The sequence below is a fragment of the Sinohyriopsis cumingii genome, unplaced genomic scaffold (assembly GCF_028554795.1).
Source record: "Sinohyriopsis cumingii isolate HCF-2022 unplaced genomic scaffold, ASM2855479v2 utg001180l, whole genome shotgun sequence".
Taxonomy (NCBI): Eukaryota; Metazoa; Mollusca; class Bivalvia; order Unionida; family Unionidae; genus Sinohyriopsis; species Sinohyriopsis cumingii.
Window position 1 is genome coordinate 357138 of NW_028315969.1, and position 13070 is coordinate 370207.

Genomic DNA, 13070 nt, shown 5'->3' on the forward strand with positions numbered 1-13070 from the left:
CTCTGCCAAGAGCTACAATAACATAATAGATAAATTCATGCCTGAAGGTATTGCCGCTATCAAGAATCGAGACCAAATAACTAATATTGCCACATTTGGATATTATGAAAGAGAAAAATATGTAAAACTCGAATATATTAAAATAATGAGATCTGTCGATTGGATTACGGATGTATATTGCATAGCTAATGATATTTCGCAAATTAGATCTGAGAAAGATGTTAATGATTTTGGCAACTTTAACCAGATAGTAGATGAGCATATTAGATAAGCAATGCAGAAAAGGAGACAAAGATATGAAGAAATGGAGCAGCAACTTGAAAAATCAAAAGCAGCAAGGAAACGAAAAGAAAAAGAAATGAAGTCGAAACTTAAAGAGATTGAACGAGAAAGGAAACAAAAAGAAGTGGGTTTAAGAAATTAGATGCATGAGGGAATTACGTTCTTCACCAAGTAAAAAAAAAACAAGAAACAACAGGAAGTGGTTTGTCCAATGGTGGCCTTGATAAACTCTGTCCCAGTAATGCCCTTGCCGATGTTGAACTATTAGAAATTCTAATTGGCAATTATTAATGAAGCAGCTGATATTTGTCAACGATTATATACAGGTGGTATCATGGACACTAATGTTTATCGTTCTCTCATCAATGAAACAATGAAATCGTTGGTGATTATCACAGTGAGTGAGGATATGTAATTAGATCAGTGACAAAAACCACTGCCAGTAAAATTACCCAACACTTAAGTGATGCCGGCAAATTTTGGTAAAATAAAAAATCAAGTTGCAGATCAAAAGCTAGCAGAGTTGGCTGGTGTACCACTATCAGAAAAACAAAAAAATAAAACTGCTAATCTCATAACAGGAAGGTGTCTTCATGTTAGACGATAACAATTATAATAAAATGTTCAAGCGTGTATCTGATCCACCGTTTGACATGGATATGCCATTCTCAAAGATGAATCTATGCATGATTATCAATATTACTCTTATGAAGCACGAGAACCAAACCAATATGGACGAATCGAGCTACAAGTTCAGGATACAAGCAGATATTTCTTACCCGCTGAAGCATTCATTGAACTTCAGGGTAGACTTGTAAAAACAGATGGAAATCCATATGGTGACGTGCAGGGTGGGTTTGTTAATAATGGAATTATTGTTTAACAGTGCATGAAATTGAGGTGTGTCATACTGATGTTGATGTTGCTATGATGATATTGGGGTTATCCTGATACAGCGATGATTATTCACGGTCTACTAGTCGGTCAATGGTGTTTGCAAACGATACTGTTTATCACGCTGATGGCAGATCTTGTACTTTTCAGTGCCTCAAAAATGTTACTGCTGCGGCTGACGAAGCTGATGTTGGAAATTTATTCTTTGTAAATGCAAATTTTAATTTGGGAATTGTAGCACATAAAAATCAAATTGATGCTTTGGGAAGATATCGTTGTGCAATACCACTGTCACATATCTTTGGTTTCTGCAGAAATGTTAGAAAGGTTATCTTCGTGGCAAAACATACAGCTGTTCTCGTTCGAAAATCCATGGATGACAATGATATCTGGCACGCTGAAGGAGTTGATGATCCTGCAACTGTGGCACTTCATGGAATTGTGACACTGACAAAACTTTCACTGTGGATGCCAGTAATGTCACCATCACTCGCTGAAGAACAACGGCTGCTCTCTTTTATGGACAGTGGCAGTAAATCAACGCTATCATGGTTGACAATGACTACAAAATCGATCACATGTACAACTGATGGCACAGTGCATAGCAGATTGCATCACAGCAGGGAGTTTCAGCACCACGAAGGGTAGTTATAGCTTTTTCATGATATCCGAGGGGATTCTCAAACACAAAATCGTATGGTATTTGACCCACTTGGGGTTAGTGAGGTTTCTTTATTGATAAATGGACATCAAGAACCGTCTGAAGAAGTGTTGCTGGATTTTGGAAATAATCATGTTGCACATGCTTATCACCGTTTGATGACATTTATGGGGTATGATCAGAATGTGGATTCTTTTTTGCAAATAACTCAGCGGGATTTCCCGACGTTGTATCAGATCTACTACTCGCTGGAACATCAAGATTTGTTTAGTCAGTTGTTGACATTTTCGAGCTCTAGTATGTGCACTACCAGCCGGTGTTACTAATTATAGAGCAATCGCTGCCATACTCTCGGAGAAAACAATGTTACTTCAAGGTGTTGATTGACGAACAAGAGTCATTGATGCCCCAGTAGAAAACATGTGATGTTTTCCAAACATGTAATTAAATCGCTCATAATATTATGATATCATATCATCAAGTTAGTGTCAGTCTCACTCCTAGTCAGATTAAAAAACTACAATCAATATCAAAAGAGAACTGTCGAATAAAAATATCACTAAAAAAAAAGAACAAATCGCAGGTGGTCCAAATAAATTATCACTGACAGAACGTCAACTCAAAAACTGGCGTTAAACTTAATCTTTCTGCGGGTGCTATTGAAGACAGTCAAGACGGGTGGTATATTTCCACTTCTTGCAGCTATACCAGCTTGATATCCGCTGCAGCCCCAGCTGTTGCTAAATCAGCTGCACTTAGTACTGATGGAACTGCCGTTACGATGGCACTAAAGAAAGCAAATGTCACTGAAAAAAAAATACTTCAAAAAACGGAAATTGTCTAAGACTACCAGGAACACCCCACTCGTGGTACGGAAAAGGTCAGAGACATCCCGGGACTATTCGCCGATTCCTCCTACGTCCAATTTTGATTTACTTGGTGCTGCTAAAAACTAATTAAACTTTAGAAATATCAGAGGTGTTCTTACCCGTGATCAATTACCAAAACAACCAAACCGTGTTGAAACCGGTGTCATTAATCTCGATGTTAGTTCTGGTCCATGTACTCATTGGGTTGCATACGCGATTAATCCACGTGGAATTATTTATTTCGATTTGTATGGGTTTTTGCAACCAAAAGAATTTTTAAGATATGTCGGCAGAGTACAACGCATTCATCTTCAAAACACTCCCGTCTGGTATTCAACATTACCAGCACAGACAATAACTGATCTGCCAATATGTGGCCGTAAGCAATTACCGTACTCGACGCTGTGGCATCATCAACAATACCACCTCATAAAATCGTGCACGAGTATACAAGTAGACGGTATAGCCATCCACCATCGTTAAACAGATCTTAAAGTTTAATGGTAGATATTTACGGAAGATCTTCTCTGAGTCTTACTCAGAGTAAAACTCAGCAAGGCGACTTACCTAAATATGCAACTCTTGACGAGGTCAAGGATGAACTCGCTAATCTTTTGAGTCTCGCAAATGTGGACCAAAATGAAGTCGTTATTCTGCGGGTTCGAAGTGCAACCAGAGATAACTTAGTGGTGTTTGCTAAAAACGATAAAATTAAAAAAATCTGAGGAATCAGTCTTAACACTCATGGGAGAGATTACTGGACGCATTAGAGGAATTGGAGATATTATGTATGGCGATCTCAATATGAGTAAAAAATAGAATTATTAATGTGAGAGAACCAAAATCAGATGATGTGGTAACAAAAAGAAACATAAACAGCAACAACACGATCAGAACTGAGATCAGTAAATATAATGCTAAAGCCGGTGAAACAATGACTGGCAAACTCAATATGACTAGTAATACCATTGCTTATTTGAGAGAACCATTATAGACGATGAAGCTGCAACAAAGAGATACGTGGACAAAAACAACATTCCGATGATGACATCGTTAATGACAATCGATGATGGATTGACCACATTTAGATCTGAATATTCTAATTATGTACAATCGTTTATAAATGTTTGCAAAAAAAACAAACAGAATTTTTGATGAGTTCTTTGGAAAGCCAAGAATTATCGGTATGTAAACTATTCTAAATAAAAAAGATCACCCACAGTCTAATATATACAGTAGCGTCTGGATCAGCATTATGGACACCACTTAATAAATCCATCAAACATCGCGCTGAGGTTACCGGTATATACAAGTTCCCAGTACTCGGCACTACGACATTTACGATATCTACCACAATTTCACGGCGTTATCCATTAACTGGTTCCTCTGGATCTATGCTAGTGGTTTTGGAGTAAAACGACGAGGAAACGTTTGTTGTGGAACCCGAAGAAATTTGTTAGGTTTGTTGTATTATTGGTGCCTTGAATTAGTCGCTAAACCACCACCCACTTAAAATATAATGAACTCCCCAGTCGACGTTCAACATTACAGATACAATCAAGTAGGTGTGTGTGTGTGTGTGTGTGATTTTGATTTTTAACGTAGCTTTAACAATTTTTCAGTCATGTCGCTACGATGTCTGCAATGTGGCAGTTTATAGTGATGTCTAGCACTGGGGCATCATGCTGCAGACATGTAGCATGATGTCCCACCCAGTCACATTATCCTGACACCAGGCCGACCAGTCCTAACACTAACCTCTTAATGCTGAACGCCAAGCAAGGCAGCTGTTAGTACCATTTTTGTAAGTCTCTGGTATGACTCGGCCAGGGATCGAACCCATGACCTCCCGCATCCGAGGCGGACGTTCTAACCACTAGGCCACCGGAGCGGTCAATCAAGTATGTGAGTGGCAAACCAAACTGAAAAATATAGTTGACGAGTGTACATTAAAAGTAAATAATATTGCGACGCTAGCATACTCCAAATTATCTTTGTTGATATCATCAGGCCTTAGTGATGGAATAATAGCTGATACTGAGTTCATAGAAATGATTAAGATTTACAACGAGGCAATGACTGTGTCAGAATCTACGTCCGATTTAGAAAATCGGGATTTAAAATCCTGATTTAAAATCAAGGGTTATAAATAATGTCATCATCGCAAGAATTACTGTAACAGATCGTCGCTAATACAACTCTCAAAAATAAGATGATATCAGCAAGCTCAACCAATCCCGAGTTCAACATCAACTTTCCAACTGCAATTTCAGCCAAGGGGCCCCGCGTGGCCGAGTGGTCTAAAGCGCTCTCCGTCACGGATCACTGCCATCTCACCTCTGTCTGCGTGGGTTCGAGTCTCGGGCTCGGCAAATGTGGATATGTGAGAAAGCTTGCCGGTAGCTTCTCGTGGGTCGGTGGTTCTTTCCGGGGTTTTCCCGGGTTCTTCCTCCACCATTAATACTGGCCGCCATGTATAGCCTATCTTGTGCTGAAAAATGGCGTTAAACCCTATAACAACAGCAATTCCAGCCAAAGAAATAGCACTAGCACATTTACGAGTATATCACAGTTGGCCAAATATTAGATCAAGTTCATTCGGTGGGTTGCAAGCAAATGCATTGGTATTTTCGATTAAAAAACCAACAAACTGAACATCACAATGGAATGTTGCTCGCATACCTACAGGCAGTTATCAAATTGAACAAATCAATGATGAATTTCAGCGCAGAATTAAATCTATGATAGGAAAAGAATCCAAAATAGCTATCACTGTTCATGAGCCAACATTATCAGCTGCGATATATGTGATGTGATTTTGATTTTTAACGTAGCTTTAACAATTTTTCAGTCATCTCGCTACGATGTCTGCAATGTGGCAGTTTATAGTGATGTCTAGCACTGGGGCATCATGCCGCAGACATGTAGCATGATGTCCCACCCAGTCACATTATCCTGACACCAGGCCGACCAGTCCTAACACTAACCTCTTAATGCTGAAAGCCAAGCGAGGCAGCTGTTAGTACCATGTTTTAAGTCTCTGGTATGACTCGGCCGGGGATCGAACCCATGACCTCCCGCATCCGAGGCGGACGCTCTAACCACTAGGCCACCGGAGCGGCAGCTGCGATATAAATAAATTCCCTAGATTATTCCGTATCGATCATCGACCAGAACAGTACTAGGATGGCCAGAGATAGCACCTGTTTATCAAGGACCACGAGAACCACGGCGTGATGAATTCTCAACGGACAAACGAATATTTTTAGCACTTCCGGAATACCGAAAAAATAAACCATGGAAGCTTGATCCAGAAGCTACTGGGTGTTTTATATTACTGATGAAGATACTAATCATGATCCTAATGATGAAAAAAGAAAACCATATATTGCCATTGAAATAATTAAATCGTATTCCGACGTTATTAAGTCTGAACATAAGCAAGTGAACAATGAAATTTGTTTTCTAGTAGCATACAATATTATGACAATAATGTAAAACAATAAAAAAATTTAATGATACAACATCTAAACCAGGTTGTGTCAGACCTTGAATATATTAATAAAACTGTTATTCCCACAGTGACTAATGACGGTCATTTAGTACTTTTTTGACGGAACGGTCATAAGCTTGATGCACATTTTTCTAGATGCCTATAAAATAACAGAAAATCAATTACCAACGTTTGTAATACCAGGATTTGCCACTGACCAGCTAACAAAAATCAGTGAATGATCTTATTGATGAAAACTTTCATAAAGTCTTACGTCATGCAAAAAAATAGCCCCGCCATCAAATATTCTCAAACATAACAATGATCCATACGGTGGAGGTCATCATATTTCACCAAATGTTGTTAATATAACATCAACGATCACTGTCAATCTTGTATGTGATGCAACTGATGGCAACTATGAAGTTGATCTTGATAAATCCAGTCAGGCTCAAAATATATTTTATACACATTTACACCTCAAGCACCTCCTGGATCTTTTATTGTATTAGAACCCATTAATCCGGTTTATCTGCAATGTCATAATCAGTTATTATCAAGGACACATTTCAAGCTTACTGACCAAATCTGACATCGTTTTGATTAGAGACAAGAAGTTTTGAATTTAAATCTGTATGTAAGATCATAGATCTTTCCATTCATCTTCACGCTCGTGACAGAGTCAAGTAAACAAATATATTTCTGAGTCGAAATTGTCATTTTACAAATAATTATTTCTTGATTTAATCAAAGGGGTATCAACACGTGGGAGTTTTTGTATACAACAAAGAAATACTCAAAAGTGCCGTCAGAACAATATTGACACTTCCACACACAGAAAAATGTAGTGTAAATGTAATTATTGATTAATACAGCAATGAAGAATTTTTGTTTACACAGGGACAGTTAAATGAGCTGCATCGAGAACATATTATGACGATTGTATGCGACAGAGATCAAATTCTGAATTATGCAAATTTTTTGCATTGAATTTGATCAGCTTAAAAAAATAACAAAAATCTTATCCTCTTGACTGTGCCAAGGAACAAATAAATATAATTTGAATAAGAATAAATATTACATACATTATTATCTGGTGTTAACGCTTTCATTTTCACAATCCATTACTACTTTCACTTTCTTCAGCTGTTACTGACAGTGCTTTCACAATCACTACAGTAACTGGTGACAGTGCTTTCATTTTCATCAGTGACAGAGTTACTTGCAGACATCTTTTTCAATCGTCTTATGCATGTATTCACAATCTTTTTTGTTTCATATTCATGAGATAATTCCGATATAAGTTTTTCAATCGTGCAAACAAGCGATATGAATTTTTCCACTTCTGTATCTTAAACTGTTGCCAAGTATTGTAACATAGATTGTTGAATCAACTTATTGAATGAATCTGTATTCTAATGGTAGTGTATATTCAAATTTTTGTTGTAATGATCCAAAATCACAATTTTTTCAGGATTAAGTTCATCTGATATTTTTATGCCGTTATGATTTAATTTTTTAATTGTAGACATAATAGTATTAATATTTTCAAAATTCATTACATAATAAATATTTAATATAAAAAATATTTACATGACATATAGAATATTTACAACATTATATCAAAGCTATTTACAGCATTATATACAATCTTAACTATAATATTTACAGTATTATATACAATCTTAGTTCTAAGGATGGCACAACATACAATCATAACTATATTTACAGCATTATATACAATCTTAGTTCTAAGGACGGCACAGCACATAATCTTAACTATAATATTTACAGCATTATATCGTATCAAGCTACTGACAGCATTACATACAATCTTAATTCTGAGGACGGCACAATACATATACTGGGGGCCTTCTCTACATTCAACAGATTTCTGCACACACACACACATCATAATCAACCCAGGGAGAGTGCAAAAGAGAGCACACCATGTGGTGACATGGTGGGATGGTGTATTTTTTCTGTTGAAGTTCAAGCATAGGGCTTCCAACAAGCTAGCATTTTACCACTTACCACCCTTGCTGATATATGTTTCAGAAATTGTTATGAAGTTACCTATGCTGGATTGCTACAGATCATTATACTGAGTAAATCATAATTGTTGTAAACTGCAGAGTGGATTTATTTCGATTTCCAAACACCCCATATAAACTAATTGCACATATATTTCTGTCAAGTTAGGATACATGTTAGTATACAGCTCTTACCTAGAGATCTAAATACAACTAAGCTGTATTACATCAACAGGGCATGTGATTTACTGTTTTTCTGAATTTATCAGACATGCAGTCAAAAGATATAAATATCCTTCTGTTCATTTGAACTATTACAAAATAGCGTTACTCCACTAACAGCTAATTGCAAACAGAGAGTTAAGTTATTGAATGATGACACAAAAATAAATAATCGCCATAGTCACATAATATTACCCAATAACATGTGGGGTAACTAATCAATTACTCTACCGGAGAGAGCTTTGCTTGACAGAGTTATCTCCATTCACAGTTCTTGCTGTTTGTAATACTGAAATGTTATTTTTTGTTTATATTTATTTGAATATGATATATATATATATATATATATATATATATATATATATATATATATATATATATATATATATATATATATATAGCCATGATGTTAATGAAATTCCAATTTACAAAGTTGATGTCCCTTCCATCAAAAGGTTCACACATGGATTTTACGACTACAACTTTATAAAAATTCAAACAAGGAGCTATGACAATGCCTAGAAGTTTACTGTCTTCTGTTATGATAAATGAGGGTCACCAACCATGCATGTGAAGACTATAGATGAGTTGTAAGTACAATGTTGAATGAGACAGAGATATTTCTTGTGGCGCATTATTTTTTCCCCACTAATTCTGTTAGAAAGATTTTATTATCACTGTCGTTAAATAGCAGACCATTATGCAATGGTCCTGAATTTATCATCTGTCCAGCATCCAACAGCAAAATGCTTAGCACACCTAATCTACTCATAGGAAAGTCTTGAAACTTGTATTGCATTTTCAACATATTAATCAACAAAGCAAAATGGAGCCCTTGGAACACCCAGTATGGCTACTACTTTGGCTGTTTTGAAAATTTAGTTAGTCCTACTTATCATGAGCAAATGATAATATCAACCTGGGGTTGTTTTCACATTCCTCTGTGTAGTTAGTCTTAAATGAAAATGGTGCAATCTGCTTTCAAAATGATTTCCACAATGGGCAACATGAAAATCCTGTTATTGCTACATGTAAATAAGTCACTATAGCTCAGCTGGTTGTGGCAATGAACTGACGACCATAAGGGTATGAGGTTAGTTTCCACAATTGAATCAGCTCAGATTGGCTGCCTTGGTTTGTTGTTCGCAAGGTATTTGTCTTGATTTGAAACAATATAACTGATGATGGCAGATAAGCAAGTCAATTGGGTTTTAAGCAAACTTAGCATGTGGGAACATTGCGACAATAGTTGAGACTTCAGTATATCCATGATGTCAGGTCAAAGGTAATGACTATGATATATGTTATTAACTTAAACATAAGAAAGTATCTTTTTCCAAGACTTGTTCAGCATGTCTCAAGAATGACTACTTTAATGTTTCTCTGCAATTGTTTCAACATTTATTTCCTCGTTATAGCAGATAAAATTTCCCATAGACGGATTTAGCTGACAACAGTCACTGTGTCGTCATCAACATTGCCATCTGCTATCCATTGGAAATTTAGTATTGGCATTATCAAATTTCCTACTCAATATTATGTATCATTTTGAAATCACAAATTTCCATCCATTTTGTAGTGGTTGTGTCATTTAGATTCGAAATAATATAACCGACACAATGACACACTTTGTTGTTACAAAACAGCACAGTATCGCATTCAACTCAAGCGACACACTATTGACATCCGGTTCCAGACTGTGTTGCTCAAAACGACACACTGTGGGGGGGCGCTCACCAGTTATTATGTACTTTTGAGAGAGTGACATATGTAAGTTGTTTGCATTTAAAACATGCGCAATGGAAAGAATGTTGGCATGCCTCTATTCTACATTAATGTAATGTGGATGATATTTCTTTGGATATTGTACTTTTGGAAACTGTACATGAGCTAAGCACATTGCTAACTAAAATGACTGCTCCCTTGTGCTAAAAAAATCAGCCTGAATTAGTCTAAAGTACACTATCCATAGCAGCTACTAAAATTGGGAAAATTAATTTTGCCAGACTAGACAATACCAGCTTCTGAAAGTGCAATTAATGAATTACCAAATATACAAAATGTTAAAAAAGGTTATCAGCTCTTTTTTATACAATTTACCTCTGAAGTTCAGGAAGTGAAAATGACCAAGTGGAGCTAGCACTTTTTTGAAAGTGCACATCTGGTGTAATGCCAAGCTGTATATTCTGTAACCCATATTACACCCATCAATCATACACCAAAATAAAGGGAATTAAAGGTTCTTTGAATTACACCTAAGATATACAAGTCTTTTTTTAAAGAGTGTAACCAGTGAGGAAAGCCGGGGAAATTCTTTTTCTTTAAAATTCTAACCCTATGCAAAATACAAAACTGTAGAACGACACCTGTGTCGCAGCCAACCCACACGACACTATTGACATCCGGTTCCAGACAGTGTTGCTCAAAATGACAAACTGTGTCTCAGCCAACAAATGCGACACACTATTAATATCCGGTTCCAGACTGTGCCTCTACCATATTCACAACTGAACTATAAAACACAAACCCGGGTCTGGTTCCAAACCTTGATTGAATGCACAAAACATTACCACTTCTGAAGGTCTTATGAACACATTTTAAGAACTATTAACTCATTTTTCTGTGTAAGATTAGTTTGGGAATTGGGATTTTCTGAGTTAGAGATTATGTGAATTATGACAAATGGAACATTTATGCTGATTTTCACATGCAATTTTACCACTGCAACTATTGTTGTTATTTCAATATGCTTTATCAAGCATCTGTTCTGCATATTTGCAAATATTATTTCACCACTTTGAACGCTAAATTTTGTGAGAAAACACATCTAAGCCTGGAAGTCATATAATAAACTGTGTTGACTATTTATATTTGTTTTATTTTGTGCTTTCATGATCTATGTAAGAACTTATGTGGTGAACACATTTCTTGACACTACAATACACTGGAGAGATCTAAACTGAAAAAGGTGTGAGCTGTCCATCTATTCCATTTTATTTGACCTTGACCCTTGACACATTACAATATATCATGCAGCAACTGCGATGACTCTATGTCATGGAAAATGCTTGTGTGCGGATTTATGCAGTTCTTCTGCATGAAATTTCATTGCTGGGACACCGATGCCCAACTATTGTTAGTGCCAATGATGCCATGCACGAGAGCTCGGTCCACAACTCCATTGTAGGGTTCTTGACCAGGCAGTGGCTGATCCTGTTCATTATGTCCTGGCAGTGTCCATCAACCACGAGGTCTGGGAAGTTTTCCAATCAGCACATGAACATCCACAGCTCCGCCAAGAATTTGTTGTCTGCAGTCTTTACAGTCGCCCACACACAGATTTCTTTCCATGCAAAGGTCTTGCAGCTTGTATCGAGTTCATAGTGCCTGCAATGGTATGTTTTATAAAGATCAACTCTTCATTTTAGTGTTGAACTCATGTTGTTTGATGAAATCTGACTTTTTGGAACCACACACAGCACACCTCGATTTGATCATAAGGCAATGATTTTTGGCAAACACCTGGACAAGGTCTGCACTCTCTGTTTTGGATTTGCACTTCAGACACCAAGAGTTCATGTTGCTATGTTATGGGGTATATTATTTGAGAGATAACACTGTTTCGAAGGGAGATTGATCTTTATACCTATGTTATATGTACTCGATACAGTACAAGCCACACATGCTATCGTTGACGTCTTAAAGCTTTAACGAGTTGTACACAGCTCCTTTACTGGGCTGCTGGAGATAGCATACAACTTCATCGGGAGGAGGTAATCCAAATGAAACAAAATACATGACATCATTTTAATGAGGATCATTGACGACAGCATCCCAGTGATGTCCATCATAATAATTTTGTAGGTTAATGATGCAGCTTTCATCAGGTGAGATATGTTCAGTAAGTTGATCCTTAGAGATGCTCGAGGTCGAAGGTTTTTCTTTCTCATTCCTTTGCAGGTCAGTCCCTTGCCACATGTGGTTCCAGGAAGCTGGAGTCCTTTACTGATGCCAAGCAATCCTGGCAGTAAGGATCCAGTAAGCCCTGCTAACAGAGGTCCAATAAATCCTCCTTGTTTAGACAGCTGTAATGCCAACTGGTTCGGAATGATGCCTTTCCAAGCAGCCTTATGTTTGGAAACAGAGATGGCCTGTCGTTGTGTCAGCATGAGTCTGTCAAGTCCTGATGCCTTAAGCCTGATGGAGGCAGGTCTTTTGATGCCTGGAATGAAATTAGTCCAGTGTTGTTTTGATGCCTGGAATGAAATTAGTCCAGTGTTGTTTTGATGGCTGGAATAAAATTAGTCCAGTGTCTTTTTGATGGCTGGAATGAAATTAGTCCAGTGTCGTTTTGATGGCTGGAATGAAATTAGTCTGGTGTTATTTTGATGGCTGGAATGAAACTAGTCCAGTGTTGTTTTGATGGCTCGAATTAAATTAGTCCAGTGTTGTTTTGATGGCTGGAGTGAAATTAGTCCAGTGTTATTTAGACGGCAGAAATGAAATTAGTCGTGTTGTTTTGATGGGGAATGAAACTAGTCCAATTTTATTTTGATGGCTGGAATGAAATTAGCCCATTGTTCATTTTGATGCCAGGAATGAAACTAGTCCAGTGT